The sequence below is a fragment of the Euprymna scolopes genome, chromosome 17 (assembly GCF_053919585.1).
Source record: "Euprymna scolopes isolate OS-2025 chromosome 17, ASM5391958v1, whole genome shotgun sequence".
Taxonomy (NCBI): Eukaryota; Metazoa; Mollusca; class Cephalopoda; order Sepiida; family Sepiolidae; genus Euprymna; species Euprymna scolopes.
In genome coordinates, this window is record NC_136498.1 from 5457038 (window position 1) to 5484799 (window position 27762).

General features: G+C 32.8%; 1 protein-coding gene across 3 annotated transcripts in view; it reads right to left on the bottom strand.

The window, feature by feature from the left end:
- LOC145296655 (potassium voltage-gated channel subfamily B member 2-like) overlaps positions 1 to 27762 on the bottom strand; it is a 1059074-nt gene that overhangs the window by 713538 nt on the left and 317774 nt on the right. Inside the window, exon 1 of one of the 3 annotated variants that reach the window (XM_080142592.1) lies at positions 1 to 36. This exon is cut by the window's left edge and continues 691 nt beyond it. The exons of 1 other annotated variant lie outside the window; for it this stretch is intronic. The gene's annotated coding sequence lies outside the window, so the exon portion shown is untranslated. Of the gene's footprint in view, positions 37 to 27762 lie in introns of those variants that run through there. One more of the 3 variants, XM_080142593.1, reaches the window with a different exon arrangement.

Below are 27762 nucleotides of genomic sequence, written 5' to 3' on the forward strand. Positions count from 1 at the left end.
TATGTGTGTGTGAGAGAGAGAGAGGGGGAGAAGGATATATATATAGAGAGAGAGATAGAGAGAGAGATAGAGAGAGAGAGAGAGGGGTGGGGAGAATGCTTTTGCGTCTACTCGCGAAAGGGTATCGGTTCTTCCTTCATTATGCGAGTGCGTTGTCGATGAGTGCGTCTGCTGCCTGACGAGGTGCGCGTGTGCGTGTCTGCCCCTACTAGTTACTACATGTGCATAACAGAGTTGCACCTTTTCATCTAGGAGAGACGTACGTATGCGTGTATGTCTGTGTTGCACATGCACCTTCAGATAGATCAAACAGCAAATAAAAAGAAAATTACAAAAAAGCAAAACATAAGTAAAATGCCATCTCCGCCGAAAAACAAACAAAACTGGTTGTTTGAGATGTTTTGAATAATAATTATAATAATAATAATAATAATAATAATAATAATAATAATAATAATAATAATAATTTTACTTACTTAGCAATAACAAAAACAATAATAATGATGCGATAACAGCAACAAATACTCCGCATATTATAAATTATCTCCATATTAACAAACTTGTGTCACTACTTTTCCTGTGTCTGTATATTTCACGTACCAATGCAACTTTAATAATTACATATCGAATATTTATTTAAAAAAATGCACTAGCATTAACTAAAAGGGAATTATTAAAAAATCTTTTAACAAAAGTAATTTAATGACGAAATTAAATCCGCTATAATGCATTTCGGTAAACAAGTCAGCCATGTTAATCATTTGTTTATAGTGGAAAAAAAATGAAATAAAGCAAAAAGAATGGATTACTTCGTGATCCTTCGAAATTTCCAAGGTATTTGGAAGTATTTAAACTTCTGAATATAAAGTCATTAAAGTGGCATTAAGGTTTGTAATTTTTTTAGCATATTCTCATTTAATAAAATAAATAAAAAATTATCCCATTTTCAGGCAATAATTTTATAAATATATTAAAGCAACTTTACCTTCGTAATTTTTTTTATCGTTTTAGTTCAACTGAACTGTATATATGAGATAATTTGATAAAAATAAACAGAAGTTAAAGACAAGCTAAACAAAATTAAAGTAAAACAAAAAAATGACTCGTGCGCCACCACCGAGAATCGAAACCAAAACATTTAGCTTACAATTTACTTTTTCCTTTGACATTAATGCCTGAGCCATGAAGACATGTTTACTACAAGGCTAAAAATTAAAACATGAACCAATAGCTATTACGTTACGCATGCATATTCGTAATGCCGTCGTTCGACCTTCACCATAAATTATATATATATATATATATATATTTGTAGTCATATATATATATATATATATATATATATATATATATACACACACATACACACACAGTGTTTAGTTGTTGAAATTTATCATTTGGATGTGGGAAGGTGATTTTAATATGAGAATGTTTAGTTTATCTCACTTTCACAACAAGCGAAACGAATATTTATTTATTTAGGAAAAGAAAAAAAAAACGCGTTTTCCTTTGAAAGAAGAAAAACGTGTTGAAAGGTGAACATTAAAAAAAAGCTTTCAGCTTTATTGGAATCTCGTCAACATGTTCGATGCGTTTATTGTGTCTCCTGTGATGAAAAAGGCGTAGGTGTAGAAAAAAAATGTGTTCTTGTCGTACGATGTGGGATTGTAATTACAGTTCTTTGCGAATCCACGCAGCGTATACAATGGAGACGGAATACACGTCCGCAACCGATTTGGCTTTTTGAAAAAAAAAAAAAAAAAAAAAAAAAAAAAAATGAACATTGAAATTCGGGAACAGAATTTTCCTTGTTTTCCAGATTCTTGCGTAACAGGAGGGGGAAAAAAGCACAAAACAAAAAATATAGACACCAAAGTTTGCAAGGTTTGTCACATGTAATTGGTACTTGTGCCCTTCACGGACAGTACTATTTTTATATAGGATTTTCAAGTTAATTTAATTGTTACGGTATATTTTGTTTATTAAATTGTTAGGTGAAAGTCCAGTATAGTTGCTTCCTCTCCTCATGTTAAGAATAGGTTTCTAAATACTAGCATTATTATTTCAACACGGATTGTATCCTGCATAAATACCATTTAATTAATTAAAACGAGCGGAACTCGTGGAAATTACACAGTTGTATCCTATATTTGATTATTTTGTTACGTGCTTAAAAATAGTTCCATTCCATGGACGTCTGGCGCGAACGTAGACACCAAAATATTATATCACATTTGTTCAAACTGAAATCTACATTAAGAGGTTAATGTAGTTTGCTTACAACATTGTTTAGTGTGTATAAAAAGATAATTTATAAAAGGCAATACAATAATATCGTATTAATAAAACAGTGAAAATCTGCAAAACTCATTCAATCATTTTATATATACAGGGTGACCCCCCCCCAAAAAAAAACAAAAAACAAAACAAAACAAAAGCTAAATGGAGGCCATCTAGAACATATGCTGTAGAACGGAGAAAAAAAAAGGCCAAAGATCCTAGTTTTTTGATGTGATGTTTTTAATATAATAAACCAGTTATGACCAAAGTTTCATTTCATTCGGGCAAAACACTAAGAAACGGGGCCTAATTATAGTTGGGGTCCGTTTTTTTTTTTGGGGGGGGGTCACCCTGTATATATATATATATATATATATATATATATATATATATATAAGCGGCGTTTGTTTCCAGTGGTCATGACATACACTTCACTTGCCACAGGTATTTAACAAGGTCGACCCAGGAGGAGTGTAGTTGGAGATTGCGCATCTCCTGCCACAAAAATTTCACGCGCAGGTATCACTTCGTGAGTACCCATACTCTGTCAAAGACCGAAGGAGTGTGCGTGTGTATATATATATATATATCAAGTTAAAGGTATTCAGAAGATAAAAACATCAATTAAAACGAGGTTATTAAGAGTGCTCAATAAAAAGGGCAAGGTATAATATATTTATATATATAGACAAATATTACATAGTCGCTACACTGAACAGACTAATATTTTGGAACAATTGGTTTATTGAAAAATCAAAAGCACCTCCTCAGGCTTTAAGAATTAGCTATTTTGAATAGCAGACAAACTTTATTTCTGTCGCCTGAGGAGATGCTTTTGGTTTTTCAATAAACCAATTGTTCCGAAACATTAGCATGTACAGTGTAGTGAGTATGTAATATTTGTCTACATACATAAAAAATATTATATCTATATATATATAAAAGTGAACGTGTGTGTGTACATTTCCCTACGCAATGACTCTGTCAATTTTTAGTCTACAGACTCGGAATTTGATATACAGGGTACTGAGATTTGAGAAAATCGATGTGATCGGTTTTTGGCAAGAAATTTGACGATTAAGGGGTCAAAGTTCAACGATTTGACCTTTGAGAACTCTACCAAACTCCTCCGACAATTTTGGGTCTACGCACTTGAAATTTTAGATATAGGTTCCTTGGACATGGATCTAAATAACTTGATTTGAGCCCAAAACAAATTTTAAGGAGTCATAATAGGGGTCAAAGTTTAAAAAAATTGACCTCTGCGGTCTCTTCCAAATTACTCAGACAATTTCTGGTCTAAATATTTGAAATTTTACATAAAGAGTATTCAGAGATAGGGCAAGCTTTTTCATCAGTTTGGGTCGAAAATTTTTAGTTACCAATATATAAATGTATGTATGTATGTTTGTTTGCATGTCTGCCTTAAACTTTCAATAGAGGCGACGGATTTTACCAACATCAGAATCGTTTTAAAGTTCGACCTTTCAGACGACAAATATCGAAAAATTGGCTAAAAACATTAATATCTTCCCCTTCAACTAGGCACTTTTCTACAGGGGGGGGTCACTTTTTTCGCTGATATTTTTTAAAGTTATCCTCTCCTTTAGATTGTCTAGCCTTAATTTTAAAAAATGTCGCTTCCACTTTAGCGGTGGTCGTAACAGCATAAACGTTAGGTTTTACCCCGTTCTTTTCCTCCTTTGCGGTACGGGTTCGAGCCAGCCTTCCTACTACCACTTTTTTTTTTTTTTGCTCAACATACACATCCAAACACCCGGGCAACGCCGGGCTGAAATGTTAGTGTATATATATATATATATAAAAAGGTGGGCGTGTCTGTTTGTCTGTCTGTGTATATTTCCCTACGCAATAACTGTCAATTTAAGTCTACAGACTTGAGATTTGATATACAGGGTACTGAGATTTGGGAAAATCTTTGTGATTATCGGCCAGAAATTTGGCTGTTAAAGGGGTCAAAGTTCAACGATTTGACTTTTGAGAACTCGACCAAACACCTCCGACAATTTTGGGTCTAAACACTTGGAATTTTAGATATATGTTCCTTGGATATGGATCTAACTTAATAACTTGATTTGAGCGCAAAACAATAAATTTTAAGGGGTCATAATAGGGGTCAAAATTTAAAAAACATTGACCTCTGCGGTCTCTACCTAATTACTCACACAATTTCTGGTCTAAACATATGAAATTTTACATAAAGGGTATTCAGAGATAGAGCAAGCTTTTTCATCAGTTTGGGTCGAAAATTTTTAGTTACCAATATATAAATGTATGTATGTATGTTTGTATGTCTGCCTAAAACCTTCGACAGAGGCGAGGGATTTTACCAAGATCAATATCGTTTTGAAGTTCGACCTTTCATACGACAAATATCGAAAAATTGGCTAAAAACATTACTATCTTTCCCTTCAACTAGGCACTTCTCTATAGGGGGGGGGGTCGTTTTTTTTTTCGCCGATATTTTGGAAAGATATCCTTTCCTTTCGATTGTCTTGCCTAAATGTAAACCTAAGTCACTTCAGGTTTGGCGATGGTCGTAACCGCAAAGACGCAGGTTTTTTCCCCCGCTCTTTTCCTCTTCGCGGTATGGGGTCAAAGTTCAACGATTTGACCTTTGAGAACTCTACCTAACTCCTCCGCAAATTTTGGGTCTAAACACTTGAAATTTTAGACATAGGTTCCTTGGACATGGACCTAACTTAATAACCTGATTTGAGCCCAAAACAATAAATTTAAAGGGGTCATAATAGGGGTCAAAGTTTTAAAAAATTGACCGCTTTTTTTTTTTTTTTTTTTTTGCCCAACATACACCTCCAAACACCCGGGTAACGCCGGGCTGAAATGCTAGTATATATATATATATATATATATATATATATAGTACTAAGGTTAATGTAGTTTCAGAATCTATCTGCTTCCGGGACCTATTCCTAAGACCCATGTAAGAGTTCGTAATATATTTCCATTCTATGGTAGCCTCGTGCGATTGCAGACATAACGATACCATCTTTGAGCAGAACAGATATTATATTTTGATCCTAGTCTGAAGGCTAGGAAATGTACATTTTAGTTTTATTTTCAACATAATAGCAACATTAGATGAAAAAAATGTATTGTATCTTCACGATAAGGCGGTTCCAGCTTTAAAAAGAGATTGTCTAACTCTGTATATAAAAAGCACCTGTCTGTGCATCAAGCGTAAACTTTGAAAACAAGAATATTTACAACTAGCGGGGGTACCCGGCGTTGCCCGAGTGTTTGTTTCCGGGACGGGGGGGGAGTTTTGAAAAATGTTATGGTAGGTAAGTAGGAAGGATCAAACCCGGAGTAAAAGTAGGAAAATAAAGTGTGAAAAAAAACAACAACAAAAAAAACATCTGCAATGTTAACAGTTCGGCCACCAAGAAAAGTCCATTCCAGTTGTCTAGGAGAAAAAAAAAAAAAAAAAAAAACGACTACGGTAGGTCGGCGCGAACGTGAAAATATAATGTGAATTGTCCAGCACGCTAACCACTACGCCACAGAGCACTGCAGCTTAGTTTAGTGATTTTAAATAACTTCACATGAAAGAACTACGAAGCCAAACCGGTGTTCTCTTCTCAACTGTTCCTTGTGAACGATCCCCAAACGGTGTTAAGTGGTGACAGGGGGAGGAGAAATTTATTAGAGAGAAAATATTTTACCACTTCCATTGATCTTAACCGATTTTGGCCGTGACTTCTCAGCAGAAAAAGTATAGAAATCTAAGATTATCGAGGAATTTGAGAAATAATAAGCCTATAACACACCTCAGATATTGTTCTGTCGTTTGTGCATATTATATTTGCATGAAATATCTTGATTTTTAATCCTATTAATGTCAAAATCCGACGGGATAAAATGAGTTCATTTTATTTATATAGATAGAAGATAGATAGATAGAAGAAGATAGAAGAGAAGAGAAGAGAAGAGAAGAGAAGAGAAGAGAAGAAGAGATAAATAAATAAATAAACAAATAAAAGAAACATTAATTCAGTGTCGTAGTTCCTGTTAGGGGCGATCGTACCTGAGCAGCATCTCCGTGGCAAAGTTTTGTTGAAATTATATTTTTACTCGGCCCAATCTTCCCGTTGGGTCCTTATGGGGCCACATTATCATGCATTAACTCATCGATAGGTCCAAGAAGATATTTTTATAGATAAGCGCTCATATGGCATTCTAAATAAAATTTTGGTTTCGAAAAATGATGTCAAGTTTAACATGTTCAAGAACCTTATCAGTTTGTATGCACATGTCCCCCAAAAGTTTAACATTGTTATTTTCTTGTACCATTTCTGGTTTATGCTCATACTACTTCTCATTGTGATCTAATTTATAGAGTTTACATATGTTCCAGTGTAGGACCTGAGCGAATTTGTTGTGTCTTCATTTTTTATATTGATATTGAGCTAACTTAAAACATTTTGATATAATACGCGCTAATGTTTCTTCCCTTTCATTACACAAGCTACACATTGGTAATTTGAAGTTTTGTCGTAGTGTTTCATAACCCCAGTGCGAGTATTCAATAAGCTGCGTGCGTTTTATTTTGACAAAATATTATCTCATAAAAACATTTAATGTTTTCCTTTTAATACTAATAAAGAACTACAGAACAACGATGCAGTGTTCGTTTGGGCAATGAGAAGCAGGAATAATATTTCCTGGTTTATTTTTATGCTAGCATAAATTTATACTGAACAAACAAAACCGTTTCTATTTTCATTTTTGACGTAACTTTATACAAAGAAAAAATACTTGTTATTTATGGTTTTGTGCACATGCCCTTATGTGGAAGGATTTCTTTGGTTACAGCACGCGTTTGTTGCAAACAATATATAAATGATTATATATATATATATATATATATAAATGATTATATATATATATATATAAATGATTATATATATATATATAAATGATTATATATATATATAAATGATTATATATATATATATAAATGATTATATATATATATATAAATGATTATATATATATATATATAAATGATTATATATATATATATAAATGATTATATATATATATATAAATGATTATATATATATATATAAATGATTATATATATATATAAATGATTATATATATATATATAAATGATTATATATATATATATATAAATGATTATATATATATATATATAAATGATTATATATATATATATATATAAATGATTATATATATATATAAATGATTATATATATATATATAAATGATTATATATATATATATATATATATAAATGATTATATATATATATATAAATGATTATATATATATATATATATAAATGATTATATATATATATATATAAATGATTATATATATATATATATATAAATGATTATATATATATATATATAAATGATTATATATATATATATAAATGATTATATATATATATATATATATATATATATGTATGTATATATATATATATATATATATATATGTGTGTGTTATATCATGATATAGCGATATATAAATAAAGTCTCCTCGTGTGCACTGGATTCCAAAGCATTTTCTTTTACTCAAGAAGGATTCTAACAAAATATAAGCAATATTTTTACTCTCATGAACATTAAGGATTTCTATTTCTTTCTACCAAATTTTACCTTTTAAACCAAGAGAAAAAAAAGGTCTTTTCTGGGGAACATAAATCTGTCTTTGATGAGCTGTTTGGTGAATTTTCACCATTCAACGAAACCATAGTAAAACGTATTATAGTACTAATAAAATGAGTGTGAGGTAAATGCATCTGGCTTAGTATGTTTCCTTCCGAGATTTCGTTGAATAACAGACAATTCATGTTTCATCATTCCGTTTGGCTCCCTTCCAACCTTTTAATTCATAAAAAAACACGTACGTGTGTTCACACAGACTTCTATAAATGATCCAAAATCAGTTCCATTAATTATCTCTAAGGATCAATCTTATCAGATTCGAATGTACTTGGGCCGACAGTAACTATGGCAACTACATCAGCCAGTTCTTGCCAGAATCAAGAGAATTAATCAGAAAAATGGGAAGGATCCAATCCAGAATGAGTAGATGTAACTCGTTTGTGTTATTAAATTATATATATATATATATATATATATATATATATATATATATATATATATATATTATATAATTCTTGTTTTGTATTATATATTACTGTGATACATTACTTTTGCAAATCCTTTCACATAAAGGCACATGTACAAAAGAACGTAAATAAAAAGTAGTTTTCTTCTTTGTCAAGTCTTGTCGAAACAAATTATATATATATATATATATATATATATATATATATATATATATATATATATATATGTGTTTCATTTTACTTCAGTTCTCAGAAACCAAGAGGGCTCCCCTCTTGGTTGCTAACACCTGGTTACTATATGAGATGCATAGATATTCGAATATTCCATTAAAGTTCTCCTTTTCTCTCAAACACTGAGTTAGTAAAAACGTTGAGAACATAATTTTCTTCACCCCAATTGACCATTTACATATGTTATAGTACACATTTTGTGGTCTTACTAGAATCCAGAACAAGAATTCATCTTATCTGGTGAAGTATCTAGCTTCGTGATACGAGATAACATCACTTGGAGAAGCTGCACCATTCCTTGTAAAAGCCAGTGCTGGTTAGTCATACTGAGGAGATTTTATTTTGGGTCGCAAATACTATGCTATTTTGAATATTTGGTCATGGTTTACTTGTAGGGAAAAGCATCCCCTGCCAGGTTGTCCTGATACAAACCCATGTGATAGACAAACCTTACACATCTCTCTCTCTCTCTCTCTCTTTATATATCTCTCTACTATTATATAAAAATCACTTTGTGTGTGTGTGTTCCTTCCTCATAGGTTCTGAAACGGCTGATCCTATCTTTTGCAAGTTTCACACAAAGCTTATTTATATGTCTGGCAGTGTTCTTAGATTTATTTTGTACAGAAATTCATCTGATGAGTATCAAAAATCGAAAAAACTTTTCTCTCTTATAGATAAAAAATAAATTTTACAGTGGAATATTTCATGTTACACCGGCAAAGGAAACAACAAAATCTTAGCAAATCATTTCCTCTTAAAAAGAAAATACAAAGAGATTTATTATAATCTGCAGGTATAGCTCAGTGGTAGATCATTCGACTACAGATCGAATGATCCTCTGTTCAAGTCCTGGTGTAACTCACCATTTCACTTTAATTTTTTTCTTATTAATGAGTTCAATTTACTATAAAAAAGAGGTACCATCTAAAATCACCACAAATCATTTCTTTGTTCGCACATTTTATAGCAACACATTAAAGTAACTTCTTCAGAGCGTTCATCGTCAAGCTCAAATATCAGCTGACGTGATATTGTAAACAAACACAGACGGAATTTAATGAACGACATTATCATTATTATTTAAAAAAATGTTTTTGTGAATTAGTCTACCGAACAAATTATTCATTGTAATTTATAATAATCAATAGAGGATTGATTCTATAATACATACGAAATCTGCACAAATTAAAATATCACGCTCAAGCGTATTGTACGACCGGGCAATGCTGGGCGTCCAGCTTATATATATATATATTTCCATAAGTGTAAAGTCAACAGTTAATGAGCTGACCAATATAAACTTTGAAAAAATATTGCTAAGTGCAGGAGTTGAGGCAGATGAACACGAATACCAAAATCTATATTATTATGACGATATAGGTTTTTAACTTTTTGTTCTGCGATGGTAAAATGCTCAAATTTTTGCATGTTAAAATATTTGGTTATGCAAGACTCTGAGACTGATTAGTGATTTCTATTTATTTTGTCTTTAACAATATCTTCCACCCTAATCAATGTATATTTAATTGCATCTATATATCTCGTCATGCATAGCTTAGCGAATAAAAAAGTTGTTGGGACTAAACTATTTCAAGTGTTTAAGGGAAGTGAGAAAACAAATAGCTAGTTAAACAACCCCCTTCGATTTATTTCCATAATGAGACTTTTTTTTTTCTATACCGATTAATACGGTTTTCTATCTTTTTTTTAAATTTCATTTGTCGAAACGCTACTTTATATGAATATTAGTGTGAACAATGACAGAGCATACCTTTTATTCGTCGTTTTTGACGGAGGATGTGCACTTGTAATAATAATATAGAACGTGTTAATATTATCAATACTCACTAGTACTCAAATGGGTCATCATTACATATTGCTCATTGACAACAACCGGTGGTGTTATCTGGAGTTTGAGTGACAAAAAGTCTTCCCAGATTTCCAGTACACTCTACCTCTTTTGATAACATTTGCACACTTTTTTAATACTATTTTCACCCCAAATAAGACACAGATGTAGAGGGCTACTATCAGGGGCATAAGTTGCAGGGATAATATGTAAAGAGTTGAGCAGCAAGATGTCTGTTCATATTAGACTTGAACTTCTGCATGTCAGTACAGTTGGGAAAGCAGGAACCCCGAAGGGAGTTCCAGAGTCTAGCAGTTCTGGGGAAGAAACTATTAGAGTAGAAGGCTTTCTTACATCTAGAGATCTCTACTGTGTAGGGGTGGGACTTTGCTTGCTGCTTGTCAGGTTTGTTGGAGGTATTTAAGTCGAAGGGGTACAAGGGCTTGTAATTCCTCAAAACATTCACCACTAAAATATTTGTAGAACAGGCAGAGGAATGCAACATTTCGTCGATGGGACAGAGGTTGAAGCTTTAGTGACAGTTCAGGACCTATCAAGTTGGCGACTCTTTTGAACCCTGCCAGGAGCGAGAGACTAGTAGCAGATGCACCAGCCTAAATGTGACAGCAGTACTCCATACATGGGCGAATGGTGACCTTATGGAGATACAGGATATTTTCAGGTGTAAGTAGCTTTCTAGCATGGTAGAGAAAGCCCACCTTCTTCGCAGCGGCCTTGGCAATGCTCTCAATTCCAGCTCATGTTCCCTGTGAACATTAAGCTGAGGAGTTTGAAAGAAGTACTTTCAGGTAATGTATCTTTAGTCAAAACTATTGGTGGTTGAGAAGGTTTCTTGTAATTATAGAAGGAAACAAGCTTAGTCTTGGCAATATTGAATGTCACCATCTATTTTTGTCCCCATTCCACTACAAATTGGAGGTCATTCTCTAGTGTCTTTGCCATTGCATCCTTAGAATAGCCGTTGACAATTGACTTCTTGCTAGCTATGACCATTTGTCATCACTGGAATTTTGATGGCTATAAGCCTCCCCAAGGTCTCAGTTCTCTTTGCACTTATTCAGTAGAGGTCTGGTTAGTGCTTTCTCTCCTTGGACTTTCCATCCTTCATGACCCTTCTTGACTATTTGGTGTGTAAGGCCAATTGATGCCGGTACTAAAAAATTTTAGGGTAAACTTACGATTTAATAGTTTCAGTTTTCTTGGTTTCATGTGCTGTTTCTCCATCTTTTGTTTTACTTCAGTTTCTATCTGACCGATTGACATTTGTAGCTTATGTGTATTAGTCTCCACATTCAAAGGTTTTCATTATTTCTATTTGCTGTATCTTCTCGGCTGTTCTCTTGATTCCAATTTCTCCCATTTTTTTCAAAATTTTTTAAGATTGTTCCTACTGATTCCGCAATTATAATTGTAGGACCACTAGGAACAATCCCTAAATGGGATATGAAAGATGAAGAAAGTCAAAATAACACCAATAATTACTGGTGTTATCTTGACTTTCTTCATCATTCATATCCCTTACAGCTCCGTGTAATTGCTTTGCTTCTGTCTCCTTAATATGTGATCTACTGGAACAGCAAAATCTAAGATTTTGTAAGACTTTTCTTTCTGGTTAGAAACTATGATATCTAGTCTTTTTGCTGGAATATGTTTATCTGTCTTTACATCCATGTCCTATAGGATTTCCTGATTTCTACCTTAAGTACTGCTACCACTTTCTGCTTGTACTATTTGTCCAGATGTTCAATATGCAGTTGCTTGCATAGTTCCCAGTGTACTGCTTTCACCATCTGGTCATGTCTATTCTTATAATCGTTTTTGACTAGTTTGCTGCAATCATTTATGTGGTTTATCGTTTCATCCCTTCACCTATAAGTTTTGGTTTTGGTTTCAATTTAAGCTGATGCACCCAAGTCATATGGATATATTTATTATTTTTGAAATCGCAACTTTATAATATATAAAAATCGATAGAACATTAACTCTATAAGAATATATTCAAAATCGGCAAGAATTAAAATATTATATTTAAGTGTACTTTACGACCGGGCTACGCCAAGCGTTCCTGCTAGTTTAGATAAACACTTTTTCAGTTTTCACAAAAGAGGTACAATAATAAGGGTGTCTCCATTTATATTGAACATCGATAAAATGCCAACATCAATATATTACATATGAAAGAGTTCTCTGTGGAATTTCCACACGTCCCACTAGTTAATAATGATATTACTATAATTAGTACAGGGTGGAACGATAAAATTGTTGATAAAATAGAAAAGACATGATTCCATTTCTGTTTGATGAAAACTGGTTTTCTTTTTTTGTTGCAGACCGTTTATTAGTTGGACAAATGTGTACAAATCCCGAGAGCGATAAGAGCTTTCTATCATGTCTGAAAGTGACAATGTTCAATGAGAAATATCAGAGATGCACCGCTGTACAACTCATGCTCTCTAATGATCCAAGTTATGACAACCGGACCATTGCCAACACCCCCAAAATGCAAATCTGGACGGTTTAATGCCTGAGGGCACAGCAGCTCAACAGAAGTTTCGGACCAAGGTTATGGTCTTTGGTGTGGTTCCAAGTAAGGGCCACATCATGCCACCTCATATCTTCAAAGTTGGCTTGAAAGTCAACACCAAAATGTACCTGGATGTGCTGAAGAGTGTAGTGATCCCCTAGTGCAATCAGGTGGCTACTGGCAAACCCTTGGTGTGGTAGCAGGATTTGGCACCAGCCCACAAGTTCAAAGAGACCCAGGTTTGGCTTCAGAAGGAGCACTACGATTTTGTACACTTCTCTCCCTGGCCTCTTCCCGTGACCTGAACCTGCTGGACTACTTTGTTTGATCATATGCACAACACCAACGCCAGCTTGATCGCTGCCATCTGCCGAGTTCCTGCCGGCGCTTGTAGGAAAGGCATACTCCCAATTCTAAATCTGTATTGAGGCGGTGATTGAGGTTGAAGGCGGCCACATTGAATTGATGTCAGCTTTACTACATAATCAAGTTATCTGAATTGATTTTTTTCAGGAAGAGTTTTAAAATAAAGCCATAGTGTTGTTTTCTTTAGGGCGATAATTTTATCGTTCCACTGTATATTATTATTACACTCACTCACAAGAAGTTTTCACACAGACCATCACTAGTGATCATTCACTGGCAATAACTTGAAGTGTTTCATGGAGTTTGAGTGACAGCAAGTCTTTCCAGGAATTTTAGTAACAAAAACATTTTCCTCAAAGTTTTCTCCGCACTCTTTCAGTGTGGTCTGGTTAGTACTCTCCATCCTCGGTCCTCCTCGACCCTTCACAATTCTTCTGTGTGGTGCCATCTGATGTAGACAACTGTTTTTGTTTTTTTTTCGGGGAGGTGGCATTGTATTTGGCGATTTCAGTTTTTCTTGGTCCCATGCGATCATGTTCTTTCTGATTTTATTTTATTCATATTGCAGCATCCAAATTACTGATTAGTGTTTGCAGTTTATGTGAGTTAGTTTCCGTATTCTAGGATTTTCATTATTATTATTATTATTATTATTATTATTATTATTATTATTGTTGTTGTTGTTGTTATCATTATTATTGTTGTTGTTATTATTATTATTGTTGTTGTTGTTATCATTATTATTAAGAACAATATATGTTTGTTCCCCGTTCTAAAAATATATTCTTGCTGTTAAAACTTATGAACACTCATGCAACTCCGCCGCCGCCACCGATCTATTTGCTGCTTCTTTAACTTCTTTGGAGTTTTGATGATGATTCTTCTTTGCAGAAAAAAAAAGCAGCAAACAAGAAAGAAAGAAAATATGCGCAAATAATTGTTTTTTTTTTTTTTTTTTTTTGTTTTTTAGTTGTTTTCATGGATTCCCCCAATTTTATTATTAGTCATCTCCGCTTCTTCAGCATCAGTAGCAGGAATAATATTAGTCGTGTCAGTCACAGTTACCTTCGTATGAGATTGCTTGTTTATGGATGAAGGAAGAGAAAAAAAAAAGATGGGTAACACGAAGAAGCGGAGGAGGGAGAGATGGTGCGAAAGGAAATGTGGCGTCGACGGTGGTGACGGTGATGGTGTCTGTCAGTCCTTTTATAGAAATCGCCTCTGAACACTGTATGACTGTTTCGTCAACTTTTAAGAAATTATAATATAGATTATTACGACAGCGTAATAATTAGATTTAACATTCAAAATCCTATTTAAAACACAAATTATAACAAAAAAAGAATAAATAAAAAATTAAAAAATAAACAAACACTAAACAAACAGAAAGAAACGGTATAGTGAAACGAAACAGTACTCTTCACAAACATTAATTGGTTAATGTTTTTAAGACTTTACAACCTTTTTTTCGCGGAGTATTTTATTTATTCGTGCCCTGTTTTGAATAATGTTGAATTCTTGTAACGATATCAGTTTTGGGTAATTCCAGGTTCCTTTAAATAATCCACAGACTTGTTGAGGGAGTGGGGTTTAGGTATTAAGATAAAAAATACAAAGAAATGAATAGCGTTTCGCTTCTCTTGAACAAAAATCTATTTTCGATTTTACTTTTCTCGTTTTAGGAGTGTGATATCACTGATACTCACTTTTTACTAGCATTAGAAATGAAACTAAAAAAAGCAAATAACTTTTTAAAAAGCCAATTTGAAATTACTTGCTCGATAACAACAAATCCGCTATTCTCTCGCCATGCTGGATCGCAGGAAACATTATCTTGGGTGTTTCCGTTTAAAAAAATCCCAAACAAATTGAAAAAAAAAACCCCAAAACAAAACAACAACACCCAAAAAACAAACAAAAAAAAAACAATAAAAACATCGTGCATCTTAGTACTTACTATTTCGTATTTATTAGCATTAGTATATCTTGTTATTCGCGTGTTAGAATTGCATTGAACACACATTCAGATCGATAATTTGTTTGGTACCTTTCGCATCTTTTATTACCATTTCTTTTGCAACTTTTTCCTTTTTGAATTAGCAGCAGCAGCTGGGATAAGTGTAGCAAGAGCAACAACAACTTGATAGCCATACAAGATAGTTTAGGTTGTAGTATTTACGGGGAACGATTTCATAGTATTGATCATCTGAAGTATACTATCACAATAACCGTCATCATCATCGTCAAGTTAATTTTATGTTTGTATCTACGTTATCACCCTCCACTTTTTTTTTTTTTTAAATTTTGGATCATCCAATTGTCTAAGATAAAATAATTTTCGAAAATTTCATTTGATGTCCCTGTTTTTTCTAACGTGAAACTAAAAGCTCTGATCATTCGGACTAAGATTAATGTGTAGTATCTTTTCTGTACAAAAAATGAGATAATATCATTCGTGCTGGATGTTCATAGAATTAACATATACCACAAACTCGTACAAGGATTTATAGGTAGATTCTCATAACTAGATATATTCGGAAACTACATTAACTAGTGTAAATGTGCTTCTATTTGAATAAAGCTGATATAATAACATTGTCAGGTCTACATTTATGTTGACAATAGAATGAAGGCATGTCAAATTCCTACAAGGATACAACTGGAGTCTCCACGGGTCCGACTAGTTATTATTAGTAGTAGTCGTTGTAGTACTAATGATCATTAACTATAATAATCCAAGAAAAGTTTACAGTTTTTAGCAGACAAAAAAAGTGTGCATTTTTATTTTTACAAATAATTCATTTGAGATAAACCGTGTCGTTCTATTATAACAAGTATTTTTTAATAACCAAGTATAGAGTCTACCACACAGTTTCTTCGTTATCTCAGTATGATGTCTACCACACTGTTGCTTTGATATCTCAGTACGGTGTCTACCATGCGGTTTCATCTATATCCAAATTCAGTGTCTACCATAGCATTTCTTCAATATCTCCGTACAGTGTCTACCATATATTTTTTTTGTATCTCAATAGCACAAGATTCATGGATGATATATCCAAATCGTATTAGTCTGCCTACAAGACACTGTCTGTACATTGCTGACGATATACTCACAGGCAATAACGGGTGGTGTTTCCTGGAGTCTGAGTAACAAATTTTTCTCCAGATTTTCAGTACTCTTCACTACTTTCGATAACCATTGCCAATAATTTTACGATTTTTCTACAGCGGTTTATCATTGATTTTTTTATATCAGATAACGACCGTCGGCTTTTTAAAAAAAATTGAGTCGTAATACGTTCTTCTCAGGATGCCATTACTCTGTGCCGATTAAAGTGGAGGTCTGGATAGTGATTTCCCTCCTTGTAGTTTTAAGACCTGGAGGGTTGTCCAAATTTAGGTCACACTTCTGGTTACATGTGTCTCCGTCTACAGGACGATATGTAACACAAAGTGATTGAAGACGAAGAAAAAAAAAAGGGAATTTAAAATTCTAACAAATAAGAAAATAATTCTTGTTCGATTTATTTAGGAAAAATGTAAAATTATAACAAAATGAACGAGAACTGTATTCGTTAACACGAATGAAGATAGAATTAACGCAAAATATCCAAATGTCTTTTTATGTGTAAGGAATACTTTTTGAGATCCTCAAAAGAATAAAATATAAAATATTCCAAATCGTCTTAGAAGCGTTCGTACATAAGATATTTGCTGAGTTTGAATTCTTTTCTTGAAACTGATATAAATGTGGTGCTAATTTTATTTAAACTACTCTCTCTCTCTCTCTCTCTCTCTCTCTCTCTATATATATATATATATATATATATATATATATATATATATATATAGAGAGAGAGAGAGAGAGAGAGAGAGAGAGAGAGAGGGGGGGATAAAAGATAATTTGAATTTATGAGTATTGTTAAATACATTCTTTCTTAAAGGGGATGCTCAATATTCTCGATAGATGGGGTATTAATAACTTTCTTTCTCATTACTCCAACTAGATTCCAAAACTCAATTTCTAAGGTTTCAATTTTTATACTCTCCCAGAAAATTTTTCTTTTGTTTTTACACTATTGAATTGTTTACCATATGTGTTTGATGAGAAAAGAGTAAATGTTCGAAACTCCATAGAATGAGGAATAATTCCTATTGTGTACTCTGTTTTGTGATGCAATAAATTATATAATTTTTTTTACCTGTCGCCAATTAATTTTGTTTGTTTTTATATATAAGAATTAAAATTAAATTCTTTGGATTAAAATATATATAAAAATATATATTCAGTAGCTTTTTTTATAAAACAGATGCACATGCGGGATTAATGCTTCCCTTCAGTTTAAAAGTACGAATCAAACATATTAGTTGACTGCTGACATGAACTTTAATTCAAGCCATCAGAATCAACATTGTATTCGTCAGTATAAAGGTATTAAAATCACTTTTGAATGATTAAGTTAGCAGAATGTTTTCAGAATCTAATTATAATGGCTGACTTATGTACATACATAAGTATATGAAGACTATTGTGACTTTTCTGAATTTGAAAAGGGTTTTGAAGCCTTTAAACTGGCGAATATAAAGTCAATTCTTGCTTGAATTAGAATGTCAAAGGCTGAAGCTAAGTATTATGGTTCACACTTTGTTCTAAAACGAATAAAAACCATCAAAATTTGTCAGTCTCTCTACGAGGATAAATTTAGACACAAGGTAGGTTTTTAATATGGAGAAAATTCAGCTCCCCAAATAGTGACACTTTGGATTGAAAAAAATTGCCATAATTTAGAAGGATTTCTCCTTCTCGGACACAGGACAGAAAAAAAAATAAGTGTGGTATTTATTTATTCTCTAGGAGATTAAACAAAGTTCAGGCTTTGAAATGCCAGCATACTAAGAGGAGTAAACCTATGTCTAGAAAACTACCTGAGCAGACCCATCGGTATTTCTCGATAGAGGCACCCCAAATAACCAGCAATAATATAACCTGTAGGATGACACAGATCCCTACTTCAGTTTGACAGCAACAAGTCCACTGTCGGACTAATGGTTGAGGACATATGACGATAACTATCCCCTTTTGGTTGGGAACAACGTGTTAATCATTATTATTATCAACATAAATTATTTTAAAGAAAATAGAGCCGGGGGAAAATTAGTCAAAAATAATTTTAGTTTACCTACTCGTTTGTAACCCATTTGCATTAACAGAAAGAAATAATAAAAGTTATACGTTTTTTAAGTTCACATATATACCGCTTTTAAAGTGGCATTTTTGTACTCAGTAACATAAACAACATGGCTTCTTTGCTCAGAATCGGTATTTAACCGCACTTTAAAAGCTTCTGATATTTCATTCGTTTTAGCGCAGGTAAGTTACAAATGGACAGGATAACCAAAATTAATGTCAGTAATAGTAATTATTACTAGACAAAGATTAGTTTTGTTTGTGTCCCTGTCCTATCAAGGAGCCTACTCAGGATATTGTAGCGTCTTACCCGTCTGTGGAACACAATACTATGAGGTTGTATCTTAGCTGATTACAACAGTCGTTTTAAAGTCCAATGCTAACAAATTCTAATTTTCAACATGTTTGCATCACAGTTCACTATTCTGGTGTAGACTTCGGGCATCGATAAACGGTGACTAATAGTACAAAAGAGAAAGAAAATAATAAAAAAAAAGCTTCGAACAATGTTTTAATAATAACTTCATTGTATCGTTTCAATATTAGTATATATGCGTACAAAGCGAGTGCTGCTGCAGTCATAATAATTATATTACTTAACATTATAAAGTGATGTGATTTATATGCATATATATATATATATATATATATATATATATATATATATATATATATATATATATATATATATTCATTATAGAAGTGATGGCGGCTCTTAGTGGTTCTAATAATAATGAAGGTTGTTGATGCAGTAGCTGCGGTCATAGTCTAACTTCTGCTTCTTCTGCAGTGTAGACGAAGTAGCTAAGGTCGTAGTGTTTACGTTCTTTCACGCGTTAATGTCGATTATCTGCTACAGTAGGGGACGTAGCTGACTTAGCAACAGCGGGGTGTGCTATTTGGAGCTATTTTTTTTTTTTAAACTAGGTTTAGAATAAGAGAGTTAAAAAAATTAATAATGGCATACCGCAGAATAGAGGTAGGAGGGAAAAGAAGACAGGAGTAGGAGGAGACACTGCATGTTTAAGTTCGCAATCGGCTTCAGGGGTACGCTAACTCCCGCTGAGTAGTTTTTAGAGAGTCCACCGAAAGAGATCGTTTCAGTCTTGGAATGTTTATGATTAAAAAAATCTATATGATAGATGTATGATATTGTCAGCTACTGTAAGCGACAAAAAAAGAAAAATAAATAAATGGAGCACTCTGTAGTAGTCGACAATATTTATAAAAAAGCATAGCGGTATAACTTAGCAACAGCGACTGTTAAGTGACCCGAGTAGTCGCTTACCATTAATTGATGATCATAGGTTCAATCTTGGTTTGGGACGGGCGGGCGCTAGTTTAGCCATACTGAAGAGCTGTGATATAGCAAAATAATTTTTTCTTTCTTTCTTTTTTTTTTTTTTTTAAATATGTCTAGATTAAAAGTATATTATGAATTTTCCATAAATGGTAAGAATGTTAGCTAATGGACCGGAAAACCAGAATTCAATCCTAACGGAAAGCTAATGGAAAGGGAGTCTTCGGGTTGCCCTCGACTATGCACAGTTAAATCTAAAAAATTGTTCACTCATATTTATATGACATCCCACGCCGATAGAGTGTAATAGGAGGCCGTTTTTATGCAAGGTACACAGAGTACCTTCAGTCACCAATTGGGGTGCTCCAGAATAAGTCAAGAAAACATATACAGTGAAAATACACCAGCCATTTTAATTTATTATTGACTAGCAGGGGTACGGGCATTACCCGGAACCATAAAAAATAGATGAGGTTAAAAAGTGTGTAACATCCTTATATTAAAACTTCTATTTCTCTATCTCCCTCCATCAGTCTATATTTCTCTCTTTCTCTTCCTCGTTTTACCACATCCCTCTCTCCCACCTCACTTTTACATCCGTGCAGTCCATTCCTCCTTATTAAAAATAATAATGTAAACCATTCACCTCTTCTCCATAAGGCAGATAATATTGAAAATGACTAAAAAAAAACAAAAAAAAAAACCTTCCCTGACAAAACATAGTCGAGTTGACCACCCAAAAATGAGTACTTTTTAATTTTGGGTATTATTTATCCAGGGCAAGTTGATCAAGAATATATCAAGTTTGTGTGTGTTTGATTGGTAGTTTTTTTTTTTTTTTTTTTTAAACTTTTAACTAAACTAAGGCACACATAAGTCTCCTTTATATAACAGATGGATAAGCATAATGGCTGAGGTGTATCGTGAAACAGAAATTCAAAAGTTTGAAACTTTTTTAATTCAGAATAGAACGTTTTTATCTGGTTTGAATTAATGTTTGAAGGCAAACTCTAATCTTTATGGTTCAAAATGGCAACATAAATTTAAGGCGCCTCTACCATAGCTAAGAATCCTAAGTTTTCCACAAATATTTATTCAAACGGATTTTTTTACTGTATGAGCAGCAAGTGAATGACTCCTAATCCAACCTTTGATATTAGTTGAGGTACGAAGAGATATACATATATTAACGTGCCTGTTTTGCTAGTGAAGTAGTATATGTACAAACTTGTGTGCTAGGGAGTTAGCAGGGGTTGTATTGTTTGCACTGTTTTTGTAGTTTTTTTTTTTTTTTTTAATTTTCTTCCTTTGAAGATTGTAACGCTGGGTATGGGGCAGCCAAACCAGTTGCCAACTGCTTTTTATTGAAACCAACTGAGAGCTCTTTTTAGTATCCTCGTTGTTCCCTTAAGTGCAATTGGTTGGATCTCTTTTGCATTTGGGTTATCAGGAATATTAGTTAGGTAGGACTTCAAGTTCTTCTTCATGAGCCCTATGGCACCTATAATAATTGGTATGATTGATATCTCCCTAAGATTCCAGTTTCTTTTCATATCATACATGAGACCCTGATATTTGGTCTGTTTCTTCCTTTCAGCTCTGTTCAGACCTCCATCATTAGGGATACTGACTTCAACCAAAGTTGCAACTCTCTCTGACTTATTCCATTTCGTGAATGTCTCTTGCCATGTTTATTGAGACTATTCGGCAGATACTAAAATTAGCTTTAAAGAACATACCTATGTGTTTGTGTATATAAGAAAACTACTGGAACAAAGAGTGTAGAAGAGGTTGTGTTTGGATTTTTATAGTACGTGTGAAATTTTGGAATTGGATATATTTAGCGTGTGATTGACTGAAAGAAACTGCTACCTTGAGTTTTTTCTAATCAAGAGTCGATGCGTAATAAGATTCACTGCGGTTGCTACTCTGAAAAATCTAATAATAATGGCGGTTAAAGTAGTAGAAATGAGCAAATCTATTCATAGAATTTATATGCGTGTGTAAATGTCATCACACGTGCCCAGTTTCCACTGAACAACAAAAATTGTTACAAGAAAACTTTACACTAGATTAAAAATTTTCAAATTTTGTTAAAATAAATGCTACCATTTATACCATAGTCCCAGTCGTAATACTAACAATGAAACACTTTATTTGCTTTACTGAACCTAATGCACAAATTGTGACTATTTATTTTCAGCACAAGAATTAAATTAATAAAACTTTGTTTTTCTTTTCAATATTATTTATAAAGAATTACAGTAAATTTGTGAATTTTGAATTTTGGAGAGATGGACTTTTTGCTTAAATTATTTATCCAGTATGTTGTAGATTGAATTTGAAATTAATGAAAATGCATTAATTGAAAATGCATTAATTTAGTAATACCGTTAAGAAAACCCAAGGCTATGACTGATTAAAAACATGGACTTCATTCAACTATTACAGACATACACACACACACGCATATATATACAAATTATTTATTAAAAAATCTATATGTTACATATTTCAGAGACCCAGCATCGTTTCATTACAGTGGATCTGCGTTTTAAAAGGCTTTTAAAAATCCAAACAAATCATCAGCGACTCACGAAATGAAAAACAATTCGGAGAATAATTGTAAAAAACAAAACGAGCCAGGAAAGCATTTTTTTATGGAACAGTTCAGTAAATATAACAATGTGTGTCTGCATCCAATTCTTTTGATTTGTTCTAAGTTCCTTAATAGTTTTCGGTTTTCAAGTTGAAAGCAACCGATGCATTGTTTTAGGCATTAGTTAGAGTAGTTATAAAGTAATAACTTTTTTCAGATACATTTTTAAGAAATTAACGTTTTTATTTGATAAGCATTCTCGAAGATGGGTCCAAATAGATCTAAAAGTATTATAGTCCAACAGTAGTACGGCAAATACACCGGTCAAAAAAAAAAAAAAAAAAATGACCGCAACTATTAAGGAACTTAGAACGGCGTTGTCTGGTTGTACAATATGCTTAAACATTATATTTTAATTCAAGCAGATTGCGTATGTATTATTATATAAGAAATGATTTGCAGCGATTTTAAATGGTATATCTTTTATTGTAAATTCAACTCATTAATAAGAAAAAAACTAAAGAGAATGCTAAGATACACTCGCGCTTGAACAGGGAATCATTCGATTTGTAATCGAATGCTGTACCATTAAGCTATATGTCCAGATAAACCACTTTTTAAAAGTAGAAATGATTTGTTGAAATTTTATATCTTTTTATTGACATAACAAAGTGTTCCTCTGTAAAAATACTTTTTTATCTATAAGAGAGAAAAGCTATTTTTAAGATCGAATATTTTCCATTTTCGATACTTATCAGCTGAATTTCTGTACAGAACATATTTAAAAATACTGCCAAACATAAAATAGCTTTGTGTGAAATTTTCAAAAGATAGGTTCCGAAACGGCTGAGCCTATGAGGAAAAAACTCTCACACACACAAACTGACTCCTATATAATAGCGTGTATGTGTGTGTATCATGTATTTCGACAGCATTCCTTCATTTAGACAAACACTGTTAAACACCAGAGAATTCTTCTGTTTAACTATACCCTTATTAATCTTTCTGATGGTCAACAAGATTAATAAAGTTTCAAATGTACCACAGTCTTTTATTCCGGAACACTGTTTTTTTTCTCTCACTCGTAATATTAATTATAAAGGGAGAACTAATACTTTTTTTTTTTTTTTTTTTTTTTTATTATATTTTCACCCCAAACAAGGCACATTGCCACTTTGGTGTAGGGGGCTACTATCAGGGGAAACATCTACTGGGGCACTATGTAGGGATTAGGGCAGCGAGATGTTGGTTCACGTTGCACTTGAACTTATGCATGTCAGTACAGTTGGGGAAGCAGTGACCTGGAATGGAATTCCAAAGTCTAGCAGTTCTGGGGAAGAAACTACTGGAGTAGAACGATCTTTTACATCTAGGGATCTCTACAGTGTGGGGGTGGGATTTTGCAGCTTGTCGGGTCTGTCGAGGGTGTTCACGTCGTGGGGGCACAAGTGCTTGCAGTTCTTCAGAGCATTCACCATTATAATACTTGTAGAACAGGCAGAGGGATGCAACGTTTTGACGATGGGACAGAGGCTGAAGTTTTGATGCCAGTTTAGGGCCTATCAGATTTGCGACTCTCTTTTGAACCCTGTCAAGGAGAGAGAGACTAGTAGCCGATGCACCGGCCCAAATATGACAGCAATACTCCATACATGGGCGAATAGTGGCCTTATAGAGGTACAGGATACTTTCGGGTGTTAGAAGTTTTCTAGCACGGTAGAGAGAGCCCACCTTCCTCGCAGCGGCCCTGGCAATGCCCTCGATGTAATTGTTCCAGCTCATGTTTCCTGTGAACGTTAGGCCAAGGAGCTTGAAAGACGTACTCTCAGCTAAAGAGTTGTTGGCCATTGCTATAGGTGGTAGAGAAGGTTTCCTGTAATTATTGAATGAAACCAGTTTTGTCTTGGTGGCATACTAACACCGGTTTGTTCTGGACTTAAATGATCTAATCATGCAGTGGCTGGATTGACTTTATTGAATATTTTTTCGCCTCCAGCTTTTCATTCATAGTTTGTAATATCACCTGAAGATGATTCATCGAAGAATCGAAAGTACTTGTGTTAGACTTTAATCATTTATCCTTTTTTACTATGAAACAAAAATTATCAGAAAAAAATGATTATGGAAGGTATAGTTAAACCAAATAATGCCCTTGTGTTATTGCGATTAAAAAAACTCAGAGAGGCAGGCATATATATATATATATATATATATATATATATATATATATATATATATATATATGTGTGTGTGTGTGTGTGTGTGTGTGTGTGTGTATCTGTGAACACTTCCCTACCAAATAACTCTGTCAATTTTCGGTCTACAGACTTGAGATTTAGGAAAATCATTTAATCGGTTTTCGGACAGAAATTTGGCTCTTAAGGGGTAAAAGTTCAACGATTTGACTTTTGAGAACTCTACCAAACTCCTCTGTCAATTTTCGGTCTGCAGACTTGAGATTTAGGAAAATCATTTAATCAGTTTTCGGACAGAAATTTGGCTTTTAAGGGGTAAAAGTTCAACGATTTGACTTTTGAGAACTCTACCAAACTCCTCTGTCAATTTTTGGTCTAAACACTTGAAATTTTATATGTAGGTTATTGGACATGGATCTAACTTTATAATTTGGTTGTAGCCCAAAACAATAAATGTTAAGGTGTCACAATTAGGGTCAAAGTTTAAAAATAATTGACCTCTGCGGTCTCTACCAAATTACTCAGCCAATTTCTGGTCTAAACATTTGAAATTTTACATAAAGTGTATTCAGACATAGGGCAAGCTTTTTAATGTTTTTTTTTCTGAAAATTTTGCTTCCAAGGGAGCAAAGTTCAAAAGATTTGATCTTTGCGGTCTCTAGCAAACTATTAAGCAAATTTTGGGTCTAAACATTTGAACCTTTACATAGAGGGTATTCAGACACGCAGCAAGCTTTTTAATTAGTTTTTGGGCGAAAATTTGGCTGGCAAGAAGTCAAAGTTAACAGAGTTGACCATTGCAGACTCTACCAAACTCCTCCACCAATTTTGGGTCTAAACACTTTAAATTTTAGATGTAGGTTGTTTGGACATGAGTCAAACATTTAAATTTAATTTGAGTCTAAAACAATAAATGTTATGTGTTAAAATTGGGGTTAACGTCAAAAATGCTTTTACGTCTGCGGTCTCTACCAACTTTTTTCTATGGTAGTTAAGGAAGCCTATTATATAGAAAGGCATTACCGTATATATTCACACTTTTTAATATATACATATGCACATAAAGTTATGAACAGTACATAAAGCCCCAGTACAGAACTGCTAATATATATATATATATATATATGTATGTATATATATATATATATATATATATATATATGTATGTATATATATATATATATATATATATATATACATGAACGAGAGAAAGAGAGAGAAAGGGAGAAACGACATGATTATTAGTATAAGGTCGCTGTCATATTTGCTTAAGTGGAGTTATAATTTTAGAAATGGATAGGCTAACATGATGATAATATATATACGTAGACATACTTGAAAGTTTTACACACGCATACACACGCACTTGTCTACATTAGATATACGTTAAAGTACTTCAGGCAGGTGTTAAAATAGCAAAGCAGATATGGTATTAACTCTGGAATTAAACTGAAATGAATAATGACTTCACACACACACGCTTTGCTTTTGAGATTTTTGTTCAGAGGAATTAATCCGATTAAACTTCTGTGTTCGTACCATGGTGCCCATCAATAGAGTGTCTATTGGACATGGTTTGCTGAGACTAATCTTAGAATAAGCTTGTACTTGAAAAATGTATGTACATATGTAGCCATAATATATATATATATATATATATATATAGCCATAATATATATATATATATAGCCATAATATATATATATAAAATGACAAGTTAGTTGATAAAACCATAAAGTGCTCGATGTTAGATTTTACATGAGCTAATGGTATTTCATGTCAAGTATTTCATTTCATTAAAAAAGTATATACATTACAATGTATGTTAGGCGTGCCTGAATTCCATCAGTTTGAGAATACTGGATCAGAGATTGAATTTGGTTGGTAGGAAGAAGATAGATTACTCAAAACCTATTAAACTGCCAAAGCTCGGATGAAAATGGGAACTAACTGAAATCGCCGGCTTAGGTCAGTCGGTGTTCATTTTTATTTTTGTATTTCATTATACGATATTCTGTGTTCGCAAAAAATTGTCTACTATTGTTTTGTTAAAAAAGGATTTTGAAAACGTTTTAAATTTATATTTTAAAACATCTTGACTGACGGACAAAATCCCGATTTCTATGTTAGATACTTTTATACTTTTTTGTAGATGAAAAAAAGAAGGTTGCGTGATTAAAAAAATATTAATGTAAATGTTTTTTTTTATGTTGTGTTAATTTTGAAATACTTACAAATCTCATAACCAGTTAATAAACCATTTTTGCTCTTATGAGATTCGAACTCGTAAAACCTACTAAGTAATATATAGTATGTCTATTCTTTTTTAATCAACCAATCACATTCCTACTTGCAGCGGAACAGACAAACTCCACAAAACACCAACTTTGAATAGCATATATAAAAATAAAATTTGCATTTTTTATTTTATAAAAAATTTCACAAGTAAACAAAATATATTATCGTAGATAATAAAAAATAATATTAAGTAAAAAGTGTTGAAAATCAAAGTTTAACTTATGGGTTTAGTTCTAAACAAAAGAAGGTAAAAATCGGGTGAATTGAGTTATATCTGATTTTTGTGAAGATTAAACCATAAGTGCAAAACATCAATTCAACTTTCAGTTCATTCAGAGTGCTTTAAAGGAGTTTTGAGGAACATACAATTTAAATATTTCAAATCTGCTTTGAATTTGATCCATAGTCAATAGATATCAATTAAACAAGATTCCCAGGATTTCAATTTCCTTAAGCGTAAGCCTCAAATTTTAGACAATTTCCTGAATGAACATTATATAATGGATTGTGATCAAAACTGCATTAAAGATTGTAGACATAATGTTTATTATGATTATATATTAAATATAATAATAAAAGTGATGCAAAAAGTGTTCTGTTAAAAAATTACTTTTATTCGCCATTCTTGTAAAATTAGAAAATCCAATAAAAATTACATTAAAACTATTAATAGTTTCATATAGATATCACACGTTTGATAATCAATCTACATTTTCATCGTCATCAATAAATCAGCCCAACAGTGATTTTGTTG